The 20,913-nt window shown below is 39.5% G+C and overlaps 1 long non-coding RNA gene across 2 annotated transcripts; it reads right to left on the bottom strand.

The window, feature by feature from the left end:
- Positions 1–15: 15 nt before the first annotated feature.
- On the bottom strand, positions 16–20,827 carry LOC147751813 (uncharacterized). 2 transcript variants are annotated; one of them, XR_015315847.1, is made up of 2 exons: positions 19,734–20,827; positions 16–426 (listed from the first exon to the last, which is right to left on the bottom strand). It is a non-coding gene; the product is annotated as an uncharacterized LOC147751813 (long non-coding RNA). The 2 variants fall into 2 exon arrangements; XR_015315848.1 differs by lacking the exon at positions 16–426 and adding an exon at positions 19,568–19,595.
- Between the last annotated feature and the right edge of the window lie 86 nt (positions 20,828–20,913).

The following is a 20,913-nucleotide window of genomic DNA, read 5'->3' as shown; positions in this document are numbered from 1 at the left end:
ATATACTTTTTTTATTTACAATTTGTTTTTATGTTTTACTCAACGTGTTCTATATCAAAGGTCATCAATATCTACTTAAATAATACAGTGTACCGGATTCTTTTCGTAAAAATGACTAAGGAGAGTCTTCGGTTGACGAATGCAAAATGACTCAACCAGCAAGAGTATTTGGCGTAAGCCGTTAAGGCGAAATGTAGTCACCATATTAGTGAACTCGTATGCTCACCTAGTTTCGTCAGGAGTTCCAATTTGAAATGTCGCCCTGTGGTGTTCTCCGCGAATGATGTATCCATATGGAGAGCGTTTGATTTTAGGAGCGCGCCGAGAATGTCCGGCGGCGGGTTGTCGGGATGCTTCGGCAGGGTCAGAAGGCAGCGTCCCGTTGGCTGCGTACAAGCTGCTAGCAAGCAACAGCAGCAACAAAACCTGCGCCGACACAGAATCAGTATTGAGTCACTCGGTGCATAATCATCTGTATTGTAAAAAAAAGCGAGAGAAATAGTAGTAGTTGGGCTTTGTGTTTTTTGACTAGAAATAGGTCTATGTTTTACGTGATCTGCTACGTGAACAATAGTAGGTCGGTATAAAACTGCTTGTTAATAACCTTGCTCTAACTGCTGACAGAATGTAATATCTGCAAGACGGATGCAAATGTTTTTTCTTAAGTCAAAAGGACACGCTATGTTTTTCGTTTAACCGGATCTTTCAGCCTCTTTTTCGTCGATCGTCTTCCACTGGTCGGCAGTCAAAGACAAAGGCAGTAAGGATTAAGCTCTACACTATTTTATACGTTTATATAGTTATTTAAACGTTAAACACGAGGCCTAACGCAGCCTGTTTACTCACACCAATCATTATTTTGGCTAATAATAATAATATTAATATCAAAAACTACAATGATTAAAATCAACGGTCCATTTTATTTATTCTTACGGGGCGGTAGTTCACAGGCGATTTTCTGGACTCATATACTTCGATCAGTATTTAGTCGGTCACTCGGCAGGTCCTTGATTCAAGGATTAGTTTTGTTAACAAGGCTTGAACGTAAAATACATTGTTTAGTATTATGTTGTTTGGATGACCTGACGATCAGCGGCGGCACAGATCATTGTATTCACGTGCCATCAATTCTATAATGCTCTTATTTATCGACTCCTTCATCGATCAAGGTAAACGCATCGATCGGCTTAAAGGTTACATCAGCCGCATACGGCCGAGGACGTTGCCTTTTTTTCTACCATCAGAAATATCTCATAGAATAGGGATCATATCGATAAGCACCTAAGTCGTGAACGGTAAGCGTCGATTATTGGTTTAGCATCTCACAGTCGCCTACATGGCTAGAATTATTAGAAAGGCCATCGCTGCAAACATAGAGTTCTATCGGAAATGTAACCGAGCTGGTAATTGCGACGTTGCTAGATGCATTGTAGAGACGCCAGTTAACGATAGCAATGCTTTAATGAAGCAAACGGGCAGGACGTTATAGCGTGTATTGGAAATATACTGATATTATATGCGTTAGTACGACTAGGCATAAAGTAATAGTGTTAAACGTTACCGATTGATGGGGATCCGTAGTAGCCGTAAGCCATATAGCTGATAACTTTGATTAGATTTGAGTTTGGCAACATAGTGAACTATGTGCGTCAAACGATAGCATAAGAGCTCGTATTAGAATGGCGAAAATATTCGCTGCTCATCTCATGGTGATTCGTCTAGAGTGATTTCCATAAGCTCTGACATTTTTTTAATAACGATTGACCTTTTGGAGCAATGCCACTTCTGCTATCCACGATTCTGCTGCTTTGGCCTAGAATTTTCAGTTAATCCTTCCAGAAGATCGTTTCCTTGAAGACTGGATGCCTAGAAGATGATATTCTACGATATCGAAAAACCAACTTGGTGATGTGACACGCTGCTCTATTCCTCTGTTTATTCTAACGTAAACGTAATCGTCTTAGATCATAGACAAACACTCGCAAAGGTAAATATCGCATCTGTTTTAAGTACGTCTGCAATATTATCTTAAACGGTTCATATACCAGCGGCCACGAATCGAGCGTCGAATGAAAATACCGCCGTTTTTTGATTATCATTATAGAGATCGTCAAAACGCCGCTTTCTAGAATCAATATAATAGTTTTTGGTCTTCTCTGATCTATTGAGATTAACTATTGCTCAACTGTGCCAGATTTTTGGCATTTCTCGTCTGATCTTGCCGTTCACGTATGCTTAGCGCAAGTATGACAAATGCTGGCTTGCGTTCGAATAACCTATGTTTATCGTATTCCCCTCGATGATGTCGCAGCATGTTATTTTGCTACTATCAAAAGTGTTTCCTTTTAGTTTTTTAAAAAAAGTTCTTAAAGTTCATCGACGAATGGAAGAAGTTGTACATGTACAAGTCGCCGGAAAAGCGCTTTGTGTATTAAATCGTTCCAACGAATCAGATCTTCACTGTTTCTGTACATATCCGGCTCACAATTTACGCCAACTGTAGTTAATGCTCAGTTAACTATCTTTAACTGTTCTTAAGTGCCAAAACGTTTTGTTGTGAAGCGCTGTCGCTTGAATTCGATCGTAAATGATTCTGTATCATGTACAGAAGTACATGGAACTGTATAGTAGCTACATGTCGATCTATTAATAACTGTCATCCACAGCAGAGTTACCTCGGCGAAATTGTGTGTCCGGGGTGAGCGGGTCCTATCATGTTGATCCGGCTGCTTAAACCTTTCGTAGTTAACTTTTATTTCAATAAAACATCATTGAATTACATGACCAACGTAGGATCTGCTGGTATCAAAATTACGCACAAATAAAACTATATGTAATATCTTAGAGCAAATGATTTAGAGATGAAAAATAGGAACGCGATCGCCTTGACTCCTTAACACATTTTTACATTACTTAGTTAAATGTTTATCAATTAAAACACACTACGAAACGCTTAGTTTTTTCTGTAACAAGCTCCATATCAAGTATTCTTACCGTTCTATGCTAGAATGCATAATTATTAAACTTCATTAAAAGTAAAAACTACGGTCTCGACCTTTGCTCTCAACTTGTGAAATCAAGGTGACGCGTTCTTATCATAGGATTCAAGAATATGAATGCATACAGGTATTTCAAAAGCTGCTTCTGCATGTAAAGCATGCTTTATTGTGGAATCATCTGAATATTACAGGCAGTACAGGAGTACTGCCTTTACATTTTCCTTACCCGAAATAGACGATATTGAGATAAAAAACTGAAGAATCGTCTTGACGTTAGACTTGCGAAGCGAACGTCATCTGGAACAGTGCACCCCACTCGCAGGGCAGTTGCGAGGTTTGGCTAAGCCAACCATTGATGTTTCGCATCATTGGATACCGTGAGCATCGTAAAGATTCAGATACTGAAGTGATGCTGTTTGTTTTTGCAGTGAGTCAAAGCAACTCTAAGAATGGCAGAAGGTTTCTGTGCTATTGCAGTAGCGCACATCTATACACCTCAGAGATGGAAAGCTATGATTTTGAATTGTCAGAGGTAGACAATGGTTGACACTTCCGACATAGCTGTCGGCACCGTAGGCTATATCCGTGTTTCATTGGACAAGGCCGCCAGTAATGGGGCAGAAAACATAACGGTGTTAAACAAAAACTTGTCAACTAATAAGCATGTCGAATCTACAAGAGGTTCGAACGATGGCCATACAAAACGGTTCTGAAACTCCACGTTCTAGGTCCCCATTGACTGATTTACATAATTCTAAATTTGGACGCGAAGTGTGTCTAGGAACCTAGACCACTTCGCGTTCGCCAAACTTCGCTTGATGCTGGAAATCAGCCTTTTGAAATGCTTTGATGCATTTATGGTTGGTGGTAGATTTTGCAAAAAGTGAGTTTAGTTTGCTGTTTTAATCAGTCGGAAGCTTTTGAAGACAACATGGTACTTGTTTCTGTAATTTTCTCCTTTCTCCTGCAGTCATTTTTGAAGCAAAGTTTAGGACACACGCACATATAAAACTCAAACAAGAAACAAGCCTTTCTAGTGCAACCTAAAAAGAGCATGCTATTTCGAAAGAGTCGCTTACGAAAAGCTAACTAGAGTAGAAATACAAGATACAAGTTTGCTCGTGGCGGTACGTGCCTGATAATTAGTCATTTATGTAGTATTGTTTAGAAGCTTAATTAATGCGCGAATGTCAAAACGATATAAATACATTAGAATCAGTCTCAATACATCGAATGCCCACGTGCATATGACAAGTTACCCGTACTAAATCCGATATCGTACTAAATTGACTTAACAAACAATCCGTCCATGGGTTTACGCTAGACAATATCTAGAACAGAAATGGTTAAATATCACGCCGATAGTGAATAATGACAGTGCAGCTAAATTTGCTTTTTATGAAAAAAAAAAAAAAAAAAAACACATTTTCATTCAAAGGCCAGTCGCCTGAAGACAAGGCGCATTGGACATTGAGCCAATCCAACGCGACTGCGCTGTGTCCAACAGCGTCGAAACATTCTAATATCGACAGAAGCCGAAATAAGCGGATTACCACAGCACGAACTCGCGATCTATTAGCTGGGATTAGTGAGCTTTTTGTATGCTCATATAAGCAGAAGTGACAGCAAGCAACTACAAATAATTGCAGCAGCAAAACTGACTAACATGATATTGTACCGTAAACAATCGTTTCTGATGATTCCTCTTGAATCGAGCCGTCGTCGAAAACAGTAATCTACTTTCCTACCGTTTCAGTCGACGCAAGGTGGGTTAACGCCTAGATGCCGTATGTAACAATACGACCATGCTGATGATGCTGTCGAGGCGCACTATTGGCTGTGTCTCGACGTTGGGAACTGTTTAACATTGGTTCCCGAGTGCAGGCCATGGCCATAAGACACAATGAACATTGTCAATTTACTCTAAGCATCTAGTCATCTACCGGAACAGGTAGAAAGCGTCCGATCTGTAAACATTCAGCACTCAAGTTATGGAAGTGAGGCATCTCGCGGGTAAAAGGTGGATGGCTCATCGGATATGACGAAATACCGTATGACTTTATCCGATTACGAAATTTCGTTGCGGGGGACCTTTTGTATGTGCTTGGTCAAGCGAGAGGAACGGTGACGAATTATACGCGAACGAGCTATGCCTGTTTCTAATACAAGTCGCAGATTGACGCTGACTGCGAGTCATTTCGTTGAATGAGGTATCAACCGGCATTCGAACCGCAGCTAGCACACTCGTCTCGTTGGCAAACCTTATCTCATCGTCGAGCTGGCAAGAACGAGCGCGGAATAGCAATGGCGTGGCTGGAAAGATAACTATATAAGAAATGGGATGAAATAAGCTATGGAGTGAACGATATTGAGTAAAGACGGCAGTATAACTGGGAAAAAAATACCGGCAAGGTGTTACAATTCAACAGCAAGTGCACATGACGATACGAAATTACGTCGAGTTTGTTGAATTGTGCTTTTAATTATCTGTGTACAGTCGTTTATGATTTTTGGCTTGCAGTGATTGCCATGCGTATCGTAAGTGCCCGGGATCTTTAGTTACGCTAACAGAAATGAATGAATTGAAGAAAAATTTGATTCGAAGTATTACTCGTTTGCCTTTTCGACAAAACAGTTGCTCAGTTTCACGTATTTTTCGGCCGTAAGACATTTCTTCATATCTACGAGGCAAGTACTCTAGAAGTTTCTGTTTGAATGCTATATAACAATACACGTATGCAACGAACCGCTAAAGTCCGCAGTGCGGTAACATGAAATCGACCTAAATCCATACTGTAACCAACAGGAGATCTATTATATCAGAGTTTGATTTCCTCACATTTTTCTACGTAGATGCTGATGAATGCGATGCTTGTTCTGCTACGATTTAAATTAAAAACTTGTCTTGTTAACTTCAAGTTGACGTTGATAGTACATATTCATCGTCGATTGGAGCAGTACAGCACGCGAGATCTGTACAATGTCTATGAGCCCTAACCTTATGCATTACGCGGTTAGTGTTGCATTTGCGACCGCCAATGTATTTGATTATTAAGGCGATTACTAGACCATATGTGTCTGCGTTGCTTTCAGTTTGTTTATAGAACATAAAGCTATTTTAGTGAAGTAGTTTCCATTTTTTAAGCAAATCTTCTCCATTCTGTGCATTTTTATTTGACGAGAAAAACGTGCTGGCCTTAGTCGTTGAAAAAAAAATTAGCCAGATAGCAAATTGACTATTATGAGTACGATTGGATCGGATATTGTTTAGCTTATGAACTTTCAACGACCAGCACCGGTAACCGTCGAGGCTCTTTGGTAACTAATAAAGGCAAATAAAAATGTTCTACTTTTATTGAAGATGATATAGTTCTCTCTGTTTTGGCCAGAGACATAATTGTTGCAGGTCTGCGCACCTTCTCCTTTAGGTAACGAGCAACGACGCAGGTATATGTAGCTATATTCGATATACGCTCCAGCATAGGGACCTTCTCATCACATTGTCAATCGTGATCAGACGGTTGACAATGTGATGACAAGGAATTAACGCCATAGTCTGTTCATTTGACGGTCACATCTATATTAAACAGCACTTGAACATGTTCGGTCTATTCGCCATAACATGTGCAATAAAAAGACAATACCCATTGGTCTTTCTATTATAATGTTGATCCAATGCAATGATTTACCTAAATATATATAGCTATGCCGTATCATAATACCTTATTGCTATCGAGTCGAAATAAAGGATACTCCAAACAAAAACCAGCATATCAGCTTTTCTAAGGTCCATCTTCATCATGGCTACTATGAATATTTTGACAAAAGGGTGAGTAGGGCCTACTTTGTACTCATTTTATCAATAGTTTTCTTGTACGCTGCAACTATAGTAACAGTCCAGAGCCTGTCCTGGAGTCTGTCCTTCGAACTTGATAAACCACGAACTTAAATAATCTTATGTACACATAGGCTATCGAGGTAGCAGTGTTCCAGAGTGACCCGAACTTGTTCCGTGGACGTCACGAAACGTCACTGTTTCTAATGAACATCCCTACCTTAAACGTCTTCTCAATGCATTGCTTGATGCGTGAAACATCGACGTTGACAGATATGGTCATAATGTGTACACCGAGATTGCACTGATGTTCTGCAGACATCAGTATGAATCGTCTATGGCCGGATTTCTGAAGACTTCTATTTATGATACAAACTACATAACGTTGCAAACTTACGAATCGCATGACTGAAGTTCATTCGCTAATGTGAGAATCGACAGGTTTTTCGACAACTTTACACCATTGTATTCAATTTCGACACATTGCACTTTTTTATAGATCAAACGAATGGACACGGGAGAAAGGTTTCCGCTACATAGCTTTCGTCGTTTGTTGCCGCAGTGAATTCTTACCTACTCCCTGTTTTTGCCTACCCCCCTGGTTACGTAAGTCGTAACCTGCCGATGACTCTGTTACGTATCAATTTAGGGAGGCCCTTTTCCATTTCGCTCATTTAATTACTACTACATAATTTATAACTACGTGTATTACTACATAATTTATAACTCGGATTTAGCTTTAGCGAAACAGCAGAGATGGATTCGATCTTGCCTTGAGTAACCGAAACCGTCAATATTCGTTTGAGAGATCAACTAACAATGACGATAGCGTTGGTGTTGATAACGAGTGCCAATAGCAAATTTTTGGAAGAAATGCTTAGTGTCTGGTGGACTGATCGCCTCCGAAGGTGACAGAGTCTGCGGAGAAAGAAGAGGGAGAAATGGCGGAAGACTATTGAATGAACGAAGAAACTGTTGTTCAGTGTCGGGTATTCTTTGGGGCAATTAAAGCGGTCGAGGCGGTCAACGCCGATGCCGTAACCGCCGATCTTGAAGACAGTAAGTTAACAAGTAGGATGAAGTAGCCTAGAGAAAAGGAATCGCTTTGATAAATAGTCATACGAGATAGAAGACGATAATTTATAAGAAAAAAATCGTCTTAATGCACGAACTTGCCCAGTCAGTACTCGGTCGCCCGGTTAAAGAAGATCACACTTAGCTAGTTTAAATGTAACGAAGCTGCCTCTAATAAATGTCGCGCGTCCAAAAAGATTATTTCGAGTATTGGCATTATAAATCCTAGAAAAGATGTGCAATGAACATGTGTCGTGCACAATGTCCAATTATAATTTGATAAGGCAATTTTATAGAACTGTAAATTCGAGAGAAGCATGCTATTGGAAAATAAAGGCTTCGTTTCATTGACACTCCATAGGGCAGACAGCCGGATAATTTATAGAAAAAAGAAAAGAGCGCTAGCGTTATTCAGCTTATTAGCGCAAAGTGACAGCTCCATGACGCCCAAACCCACAACTTATTTTTGCAAAAAGCTATCGATTCGGAACTCAAAGAAACGCAAAAGCAATCCGTATTTTTCCTAAACTGAGTCGAAGCCTTTACAAATACATTCGTCTGCATACAGGTCAAAAAAACAGTTATCAAATATCCTGCATTGGATAGCAATAAGCAAACCTGAAATTTTCTTTAAATTTGCTGACCTTTCAATGAGATTCAAACATTTCTGCCAGAGTTGGGGACGTCTAATAATAGTGGAAATAAATGGCTTACTCGAAAGCAAATGTTTGTGAAGATAATAGAGAACTTCAACGTATTCATTCGAGCTCTTACTTTGTGTTTTTGGGGCTTGCCTGTCTTTATGATGATTCTCTTTTCCCCGGTAGTAACTCAGCAGTTCTTACTTATGTGTATATAACCGCTGGTTAGTTGAATAGCTCAAACTCTCATCTGGCCCCAGCAGGTTTACACGTACCTAACATTCGTCAAAATGAAAAAAGAAAGTTATATTTTACATTTCAAGTTAAACGTAACTGTTCCACAAAGACCGGGCAGACTCTTGGTGATAAAAGTAGAAATTCCTAGACAACGTTAAATCGACACAGGCTTTCACCGAATGTGTTATGAGTATATACTTTGTCAGCGAAAAATCCGGTGGAGATTGCCTGAAAAGGTGACGTTCCTTTTAATGTCGCAACACACAAGCTATAGCGGCCGTACAAATCTCTGAAGCTAATATGATTTTTGTGGAAATCTATTAAATAGTTACGTGCAAACCGCGATTCGGTCGATTCGATAACAGTGAACACCTGATTACAGTAGCTTTATGGAAACCTGATGTGTCCATTGAAATAAGTTGATTGCTTAATTTTTTTTTCTTCGCTTTTACCAAATTCATTAACCTGTACTGCCATTGGGTCGTGCTTATCTTAACTTAAGTAGCCAACATTGGCAATGTTGAGTTGATCTTTTTAGAAAGACAGAATAAATAGAAAAGGCTTTTTGTAACGAAACTTATCATTCCATGTCTGGGTCGGGATAGAACTCGACTTACCTTCAGTGACTAAAGACAATGTTAGTATGCAAGCTCACGCATAATATTTCTCTGGTAAAATTACTTTTTTTTTATTGAAGATACATAATGTGCTCGGGATACGACAGTATGAAAGCGGTTATTATTCTTCGCAACATCGGAAACAATTACTAGATCAAATACACGCTTACTACTTAACGAAAGTAGGCAAGGCAATTCCTTTAAAGTTATAGCGAACTTCGTGCAGCTTTTGTTATTTGCTTTCCGTACTTCAAATCTATGTTTATACGGAGTACTTTACAGCCATAGGTGAACCTGAAAGAACTACGTGCTCGGTGGCATAGCGGCTGACGTGCTTGTTTTACAATAACCAAGCCGGCACTGTTATTCCTGTATCGTTTGTGCACCATGGTGCCAATGAATATTCAAGAAGCGATTATTTTAAGACGATATATATATATATGTATATATATATATATATACATGTACAGACTCTGCGAATTAAACGACCGAAAAAGAAAAAAAAACCTTATCACATGTGGCTTTCCTATTGCTTTACCGCGAACTATGTAATGACGAAGGGGGAATCAATGTGAAGCAGCGAAATTCAAAATCATATTTGAACAACTCAAGTCTTTCTGTCTGACAAATGAAAAAAATCGATAGGAAAACTAATAGACAAATCACATAGAACAACATTACCTATCTATTCCTGTTCTAATTGTCTGAATTCTCACACAACTACAACGAAATAATTATCTACTGTGCTTCGTTACTATACCTTCGTTCGTCTTTGTGCTATAATAGCATACGTGAGAGCTGTCCGGCAGCCAAGCGAATCAACATGTCAAACCCCCATTGGGTGGGGCGCCACAACACCGTAGCAACTGCTTTTGGTACGGGTACTTGTATCCGTGGTGCCGTGTTCAGTTTCTGGATTGTGCCCTACGGTATGCAAAGTACTCACTATGTTTACGCCGATCTACCTTTAAAAACTAGCAAGTAAATGCTGGTAACAATCCAAGCACAAAGGGGTTAACGGTAGTCAAACTCAGTCATGCGATAATAGTGGTTTGTACAGATTCATTTTGCTCTGCTATGGAAGTTGAGCAAGCATAATTGTCATGAAAGTACACGAAAAACGCGTCCTTATGGACATGCAGGGTTGATCACGTCGAACTTATTCGCAAAAAAACGAGATAATTCCTGGCATTTTTTGGGTCTGCACTAAAGTAGTTTATGGATAGCAAATACACCTTTATATTTAGATAGAAAAAAACATTTCCAGCGAAGAGAAAAAACATGTCAACTAGGATCTTAATTAGAAGTTTGCTTTCTCAATGGATCATATCTTACGGATTTCCAAATCTCCAAGATTCAAATAAATTGTCCAAATCGTCTGTAAATCGGTTACGTGACTCAAATGACTTGAATCCAGTCGCTGATTACCTTAACTTGTAGTATTATCAATTCGATAAGTATAGCATATTCAGTAGATCAATAAGAAGTAAAATTTGGTGTCTTATGCAAGGACAAGTAAAACCAATTTAGGACTGATTACCCCACTAACCCCTGCCATGGTCGCAGGAAACAAAATGACGCACAAAAGAGCTTTTCTTGTTATCGAACCTCGTTTTCACAATTATATCCAAAGAATTGTCTTTTCGCTTTCTACCATATAAGGAAACAACTCCGCGAAGTTTCGTCAAACTGACGAAGATAGAAATATTGATAGCCTTGACTTCATCTTTGTATCACCGTTGAAATGCCACAAGATTTCATGCTTTCAAGTGTGGTTAAAAACACAAGCTTGTCCTCTTTGAATCTATCCCGTAAGTTTCTAGCTAAACCTTCTTTTATTGAATTACTTCTTAACTGAGGGATCACCACCGTCAACTATAGCCATTATCAACAACCTAGCACAGTATTCTAACACACACATTGCACTATTTTTCTGTACACCGTTTCGGATAAATAGTCCATGTTGACCAGTTTTTCAGCACCCCACATGTGGCATCCCTAAACACATACAGGACACCATATTTATTTTTTGTCATCTCGAGGTGGTTTGAGATTTGTCGTTAATACCGCTCGATGTCGCTCTTCGCTTTGCTTGTATGCACAATTGCATGACAACAATATTACCATATTCGCTTAGACTATATAGAACGACCGTGCCATTGTCTGCGTACAGCACGCTATCAACCGCGCGTCGACCAATCCGATTGATCGAATGCAGGCCTTAACTTTATTCGAAAGAAGCGTAAAGACAAATTGCATGAACCAACAAAATTGTGTCGTTTATCCGGATTGCGTGCAAGCGAAATTAGCAGACGAAAAATAACAAGAGATCACGAGATACTGAACGAGAGGGACGAAAGTGGCTGGCGAAGTTATTCAGCAGGAAGAAGTAGCTGCATAACCTTGAATTTTATCCAATCAGAACGAGAACGGTAACAATAAAGCCAAAACGACTCGGTCAAGTGATCTGCAGTCATAACAATGGGAGTCCTTGCTATAACTCGAAAGGCATAACAACGTATGTGGCATGTTTCTTTAGCTTGGAATGAAGATGACAGTCGTTAACAAACGAAGATACAGAAACGGTATCAAGTAACTCCGAGACGGATAAGCCACGAGCAATATTTAAATTTTTCATTTAAAATAATCTTGATATATCGAGTGGTTTTAATAAAATAGAATTGTTGTTTCTTCACGGCGTGCGTACTCGAGGCGTAAAAGTAGAACTGAACTTTAACATCCTCCTTTAAACATAGATAAAAGTTGGCCAGATGTGTACATTTGTTGTTTGTTTTTGTTTTTCTTTTTTCTTCGTGTATAGTTTAGAGTGATCCTACTGTCCGAATAAGCCTTTGAAATTACCATTTCAGTACAGCAACAAAAATCCGCTCCTTTTAGAAGATTCTGTATCTGGAATTTCTTTTTTAAGAATTTAAGAAACTGCATAGTAGATACCATGTCATGGTAGCCATTTGTCAGCGCCGAAATTCAAGCCTGCGCTGGTTTTAGGCCCATGGTTGCCATGGCAACACACTGAAAAAACACATGTTAGCCACCGACACCAAGTCATCCATTGCGATCCACGATAACCATCGTGTAATCCGTTGCACACAAGAACGGGGTTCCGCATCAGACTTTCGTGTTCAAGAAATGACTATCGTTGAAGAAAAAACGTTTTAGTATTGTGTTTTATTGCAACCGATAATAATAATAATAACAAGTGTTACTATTATTACTAAAATAACAGTGTAATAACTGTTAGCATCGTATCTTTTTTACTCTGTATTATTGCCGTTGAACAAAAATGCACTACCTGAACTCAGTCCATCCTTGAAACTTGGAGTTACGTTTTCGTTTGAACGGCAGACGTTTAAAAGTAGTTCTAGTTTAAATAAGAAAACTAAACTTCCAGACCCCTATATCCATATCTGATACAACGAGGAAATATCCTATATGCAGAGAACTAGCTTTGATGACCTTGCGGAGCAAACTAATTAATTACTCAACAAAGTTCCAAGTGAATTCCTCAAATATTGGCCGTTAGCTAGTTTCTAGAAGATGCCTTTCAGCTAACTGTTGATGTTTGAATTCCTGCTACAATCCTCTATTCCCTCCACTACACTAGTCATTTTCAAGACATATGTAATAACTACAACACGTTGTCTATCTTTTCTCGTATTTATCAAGCCAACAGAGCACGACTGATCACCGCTACAGTAAATTGTATACATAAATAAACATTGTTGACTGCTATTTCCTTGTAAATTTCCACGGCGCTTCTAGTTCTGTTTGCTCTTTAGACATGTTTCAGAGCACTGCCGAAGAACGATGTACGCATACTGCTGAAGCCGTACGCCTTATTCTCTGCTGCTGGATTATAATTATTTCTGGAAACTTTATCACCGCAGAACGGTGCATATCGCTAAATTTACTTGTCGTCGTATCAGTGTAACTGAATGTGATGCCTCTATAAATCCTATGACATGACCTAGATCAGCTGGGTTGAAAATTGGGGGTTCATCATGCATTTGTGCCTTTGTGTCTAAATATATAGGTCTAGTTCTCTACAAATGGACTAGTAGACTTGGGAGAACATAGTTTTTAACTGACCTCAGCAAATCTAATGCGTATGTTCGGTATTCTCGGACCGTTGCCTCAATTATGGGCAGAGTTTGTCGGCCGCAACAGGGTCATCCTGTAGGTAAATATTACGTTTGTACAAACGCATGATTAGTTGCAACCACCGAGTCTTTAATCGTGTGTTTAAATACGTAGTGTCTAGCGGTTTATCGGAAGAAGATTTTTCCTGGCGGAATGTATTTAGAAGGCCATTAGAGTAAACTCTCTTTGATCTCGTACAGCTCATCCGAAATGCATCGTCTGAACAACAGTTGTGCAAGTGAACGAAGTCTTCTATTAAAACTCGCACCTTTTGTATTCACGCACATTGTCCGAGATATGGTCAACGCATCTGGCAAAACAACCCGTTGATAACTTCGATATGTTCTTACATAAAACACCTGGACGAAAAACAATCGACCGTAATGGATACGTAGTCCCTATGACTGTACGCATCGACAACAAACTAACCCTTCTTTTAGCTTCACCACTTTTTTTGTGGATACAAATCGACTAAGCGCTGATAGATAGAAGGACTGGTAGTTTACGCGTTCTCCATTGTGTCGGACATACTTGACCTCTAGGCCAAGTCAGACTTCATGTTCTTTATAGCGATAGATCATGTCGTTTATAGTGTCGGGCCGACAAAAGGATAACTGAAGATTTCCTTTAGGAAGAGATCGCCAGATATTTTATTCGCAGGAATCAGAAAGTAAGGAGATTCTTCTGCGGAACCTACCATTGCCGCATACATGGTCTCGTAGAATCTAACCGGAATCTTATTTTCGGCCGTGATTCAACAAACTGATTAATAAGTCAAACATTACATTTTATATTTATGTCAAAGAAATTATGTTGATAATAAGTAGAAATTTGTTTTTTTTTTCGCACAGCCGAACTACAAAATTGATTTCTGATGCGAACACACGTGAGTCCTACACAGATCCAGCGAAAGAAACATGATTCTAGAATATGTAGCGAATATTATGGGGTGTCGATCATTTTCGACAAAGATCTTATGATGTGGCAGTTTCTAGCGAGCAACGAACGATCCATTAACCCAGTAGAATAGACAGATCAATATGTGAAAGTTACTCATCCGAAAACTGAAAACTTTGTGATTTGTGCTTCCACAAAGCGCCCAGCACGCACAATTGAACGATGCCGTACTCGGCGTAAGACAATTACTTATATGAGTAATCTCCGCCATATTACCATAGCACGAGGAAAGCTCACTCTAGTAATTTAAAATTACGTCGTAGACAGGCGGAAGGATAGTCGAGATTTATAGTTATATGATTTGCAATGCTCCAAACATAGCGACAAAGTGGCGCTTGGAAGACGGCCGATAATGATAAGCCAGCAGATACGCTCATAAAACAGTCTACAGCAGTTCAACCCATACATTGAAGCCACTATTCGACCGTAGGGTCCATGGGCCAATAATGCAATGCCTACCCCTTACATATATGAAGTGGGTGCGTATTGTAAAAGAAGGCTGTTTGCCGACGTGTGATTAGCTCTAAATGGCCGTGGCTAGCAATACGACAGGTACTGAGCCTCTGCCTATTACATATGTACACGCTGGGTCTGGAGATAAGCCATATATATCAGTAGGCTTGCTCTCAATTGGTTGGTTCAAACAGTGCGCCTGCTGTAAAATGTGTTGGGTTTCGTCTTCGAAAAAGTAATGCAAAGCAGCGATATCTAGGTGCTATTCAATGTAAAGGTCCAAAGAACTTTTAAGGTCCGCCGCGATTGCTTTCTAATAGATGGTCTATGCGCATGTAGCTATCGTATATGGACTGTGCATCACAGGTGTATTCACTTTCTAAAACACGAGCACATGCTTCCATGAAAAGTATTTGACACGAGCATCCTGCTCAAAGAGAGACTCATCGTCACCCATGTCGTTGCAAGCAGGCGCCGATCACTTCGTGCTATTGAAGTTGTCTCATTTGACAATTGTTTTAAATACTAGACAGTCAGCCTTCAAAAGTGCAAATATCTACTGAATTCATTTAAAAAGACAAAATTTCATCAAAATTAACTATTAAATTAATTTTATGAGCTACTTAGCGCTTATTTAAATCTATCCGGGTTCCGGCTTTAGGTTAATTTCAAATACTTTCATCCTAGGTAACTTGTTAATGGGGTAGGTTAATGGGGTAAACGTTAGAGACGGAGAGAAATATATTTCTTTTTTACATTTTGGTCATACATTTGTTTGCTGCAGCGAGATTCATAAGCCCGTCAAAGACATTTATGAATTGAGATGTCCTAAATCGCAGCTTTTACAGGCTGCAACTAATAGCCTCAGGAGGCAACTCGTTTTTGCTTTTACACCACGACGAAGGTTCCTCAACTTTTTATTTAATGATTTGACATTAACAAACAATACTTAAAAGATAATTTATATCATTTAGGTAGTAATAGATGACATAATAGAAACAAAAAGTCATAATTTAATTCGTTGGCTGACGTTAAAATTGACTCACTCAGATTAGGTTCAAATCGTCATTATTGCTTACTAATCCAATAGAGATATTTTTAAAATATCTCTATTGGATGATCTGAGAGGGTATGGACAATACACAGTGCCATGAGGGCATACGCATCAAACAAAGTATAGCATGTATAATGTTGTATCACTGTGTTTTGTTTTATTTTGTGAACGTTTATTATTTCTATCGCACGTATCAAGCGTTCTGTGCTTGATTCTAAACAAAATCCTGTACGTTTAATGATGTTGTGAGGAAATGGCCATAGAATAGCCTTGTTACTATTTCAAATAGACCAAGTAAAATGAATATTTTCCAGGCAAATAAGGATTTTTTCAGTTACAAGTCGACTACCCCGGTTACAGCACACCTCTTCGATTGTAAATTATTCAAAGGAACGTAGCGTCTACAAATAGTTGTTGACAGTGGAGCGCGCAGTGTCGAGAATGACTTCTGCTATATTCGGAAAACTCGCCAGTCGTCGGATCTTGCAGACTGAGCGACAGGCGGCGCGGGAGGGGGCGATACGACAATGGCTTATGATAAAATATAGCGGGAAGAAACGGGTTGAAACAGAAGTCTGACGATGAAGATTGACCGATCGGTTATTCAGAGGGAGCTCAGAAAAGCTCTCAGGTAATTAGAACCTTCGCAGGTCCATGGGTTAACGGCACGATAGCTACTGAGCAATAGTATGACAGGCAGACTAGACTGCCCATAGGATTAGCTCTTGGCCCACAGCAGATTGACCTTGCAAGTCGATGACATATCCTACATATGACTCAGGAACATCGTCAATAAACTTCAGCGACATGTCGACAAGTTTTGGTTGCAAACGGTTTCTCGAATATATCAACGCGGACTATGAATGTGGGGGAAAGATCGGCTGAAGGCCACCTTGAACATGGCGGGAAAGGCCAGTTTATACGGTTGACAATGGTTGATTAGTCATTGGCTCACTGTGACTACGGTCTCTCTAACTTAGTAACAAGGCAGTGTTTTTCAAATATATTACAATTGTTTAAATACATATTAATAGCTAGCTTCAGACACGTCTATGCTGAATTGTATCGGTGTACTGGAACTGCTCGCGTTTTCGATTGCAAGGATTTAATTAGCCCATCTCCGACCATTTTAATGCATATTAGCGTTAAAAATAGGCAGGCGAGTATATTATATAGTTCCAGAGTACATGGCTTACTTGCCAAAAGCAGACCTTCAATACCTCGAAATATAATTTGATAAGGCATAATAGACTACGACAAAGTTAAACATACGAATGCGACGCTGCTAAGGTTTTGTAGATACTTTATTCACCAGAAAAACGTTCTATTTGATTTTGTGCAAAGTAAGTAGTGCATTAGTACGAGAGCAATTACTGCATTGTGTTTGGATATATCTTCAGCATTAGTTAACGAAACAATTTTATAGATCTTAGTAAGATCCTAGTAATAATAGTGCCTACGTTCTCTACAGGAAATGGTGAGAGTTGTTGTTGGGCGGTTTGCGGCGCAACAAAGGAAACGTCCGACCGAGACGTCAGAACGTAGAGTTGTAAAAGGAAATCAACTGTAATATATTTCCACTGGGTGAAACAAGCGTTTTATCATCACTTTCATTCTCAATGCCTCGTTTCAAGCTCCCAGCTGCAAAAGCTCTCAAGATGAACCTTAGACATTGGGAACAAATATTAAGGAGACTGATGGGGTTTGGGTGCGATGAGGAACAATGAACGGAAAGGGACGAGCCGATTGGAGAGATTTGTCGTCACGCGTTTTGCTGTATATGGGTTCCACCATAGATTCTGAGCAGGAAAGCAGGTTTGCACAAGCTTAGCGATACATATAGATGCTTCATGCTGTGAGCGGAAATCACTATTGCTCGTTTTTCCTACATGCCGTCTTTAAGTCCTCTGACAAATATGTCAAACTAGTTTTATAAACTCAACAAGATTCGTATAACCGATATGGCGGAAAGTGTGTTAAATGATTAAATGAAGATTCTTCCTGACATCAGTATATTATGTTGTTGACCAGCATTTATGAAGTTCTTGAACAGCCAGGGCGAGTAAATAAAGTCTGATATATTTTTAGTTGTTTCATTGTAGCATTGACGTTTTGCCAATCAGTGTAACTTATTTCGAAGTTGGTCAACGAGCTGATCATCAAGAGTAGTACCCATAGTATACTATAAGAATATACTCGTAAGGCTAGATTTTGTGTTGTTTGAGGACAACTCCAAAAAGAAAAAAATAAAAGTTTTACGTTGCATGCATGGTATTTAAGTTGATAAGCGACCGGAGTGTTTAGTGAAAGATTTCTAGGAAATTGACTTTTTTTATTTAATTGTATAGTGTGTCAAATTCACTCTCTTGTCTTTAAATCGTTCCCTATTATGTTCATTTAGCAACTCAAAAAAGGTGATCAACCTTACTAGTTATATTATTATTGGTCTTGGAGAATTTGTCTTGGAGAGGGGGTATATTCAACAACTTCGCCAAAGCGGTTTAGTCCCGTAAACAAAAGGGTGTCGTGCAGTGCAACAGCATCGTTGTATTTTGCCGGTTTTAATCTGTAATGGACTCGGGGATTGGAATACAGCATCAAACCAATTCGCGTTAAGCGATTCCGGATTAAAATATTAACGCTATGCCGTGTTCTGAAACGAGCAAACAATTGCCCCTTTAATTAGGTACGTACCTAGCTCCAGTGTCCTTGCGACTCCCGAAATGGAGAGAATCTTACAATTTGATCTCTAGAAAATAGAGGTGCGGCAGTTGCCGTATGCTGGAGTTGCAAAGTATTGGTGGAACCCTTTACTAGAAGATTGCGTTTTGAATTATGACAAACGAATGTAATCGATCGACCATTAACCCCGGACCATGTTAAACTACCAATAGCTTATGAGACTCTCCTGGGTCTCGATGTTAGAATTCATTAATGGGATATAGCCATTAGCTGTAATGGAAATAGACGACTAAGAACGACTAAGTTTTTGCCGGAGAATGCGCACAAAAAGCTGTCGCATTAGCTTCATACAAAACATATACTAAACATCACTTTTACACACAAGAAATGTTTATACTATTAAATTTTTATCTGTTTATTGCACGCTTTTATTTGTTGAAGATCAATGTTTGTTGAAATCTGTGCAGATATTTCGTTTTTTCTGCCATCAGTTCAGTACGTGGAAAATATTGGGTAACCTCCCATACTTTACATCGTTTAGGAGATGCATAATTTGGGTCCGCAAATGAGAGATTGCTTTAGCCGCGAGACATTTTTCAAAGTATTGATAAGAGTTTGAATTGTTTAGCCTTATTGGCTTCATTTTATTTGTAATTTGTTTGTATTTGGAAGCCGGCCTTTAAAAAAGCTTATACATATTACGTAAAATATAGCTCGATAACGCTTAAAAATCAGAATTTATAAAATAAGGCGAATTCATCACATTGGAGAATGACAATGATGAGCAGAACTGTTTGGCAAATTCTGCCTATACTTGTGACGATGACTGTCGTGCAAAATATTAGTCTGTGCGTTCATTTTTCTTTTTCTCTGAAGGGCACAATACTGGAAAGTATTACAGAAAATAACACACGCAACAATATTTGGTAAAGGAATGTTATTTCGTGTTTTTTTGAATACGTTTCCATACGGCCAGTAGCCCATACGATGCCCATTTTTATTAAACTATTTTTTAATCCTTACCGTCCCAACGCTCGGTTGGCATTCCATGACGATGCCGAACTACCCCTATCCTTAGATTACTTGCCGCTTTGTTGTTACGGGTAGAGGACGTTGAACAGGCACATCCGTCTACTGAGCAGATAGAATCCTGAAAAAAACCATATTTCCGCTCAAGCATGCACCGCACTCCTTAGTTTCGACTTGATCCAGAATAACCACAGGGCACCCCAACGCACTTTTCATCTGTGACGACTTTCGTAAACTGAAACGAGACTTTCTGACTGAATTCAGAGCAAATGACGATTCTCTGAATCAAACTGGTGATTTTTACCGGCTGTACTTTTTTCCTCACGACGCACAATAACCGTTTTGTCGTACATTTATTCGTCCTTAGTTCTCCATATAAATTCTCATATAAGCTTACGGCAATTAGTGCCTGTCGATACTTCACACTCTTTAGAGATGACAAGCATAAAAGTTTCTTACTTTATTATATTTTTTCTTGATATCCTACTTCAAGATCACCGCTGATGGTTTCCTTTGATCATCGAATCAAGTATACCGAGTCAGTCTAAAGGGCGCACCCTCAAAACGAGATAGCGATCCTCAACGTTACCGGAAGCAGCACTATCGCCTGCTGTAGATTTTGTATCGGCGGTACATAATCACCAGCTTGAATCACTAGTTCGAACGGCGTTTCGTGTTTGATAATCCGCTATGTCTATTTGCCCCAAAAAAGGTCCAACGGAGGCATTTGTTGGCAACGGCGGGGCAATAAGCAAGTAATTGCCTGGTTTCTTGTTTGACTATTTAGCGGTTCAGTAGCTTGATATGCGGTATGTACACAGCGGGTCGTTGCTGGTGAGGAGGCAAATGCGAGCGATTTGCTATCGGTCTGCTACCGAAAGCTGTCCTTGGCGAGGGTGACGCCCGAAGCTGAGTTGCTCTTCAGGACAGTACACAGCGAACGTAGTACACGGGACCGGCGGGTAGCAAAGAACACAACGGAGGTGTCCTTACCCCATGTAACCGACGCACACTCCAGCTTTACGATAAGGAGACTCCTAGCTATATTACTAGAAGAGGAGGATTTTCAGTAGGACTACCAGACATTATATGACTACACCATTGATACGATGAGTTGAAGACAATTTTGTTACAGTATAAATGATGTCGATGAAAATGACGCTGGCAATGGGGT

This window comes from Varroa jacobsoni, unplaced genomic scaffold, assembly GCF_002532875.2.
Source record: "Varroa jacobsoni isolate VJ856 unplaced genomic scaffold, vjacob_1.0 contig03304, whole genome shotgun sequence".
Classification (NCBI taxonomy): Eukaryota; Metazoa; Arthropoda; class Arachnida; order Mesostigmata; family Varroidae; genus Varroa; species Varroa jacobsoni.
Note: the sequence above shows the minus strand (reverse complement) of the source record. Positions and strands in the feature narration are given on the sequence as shown.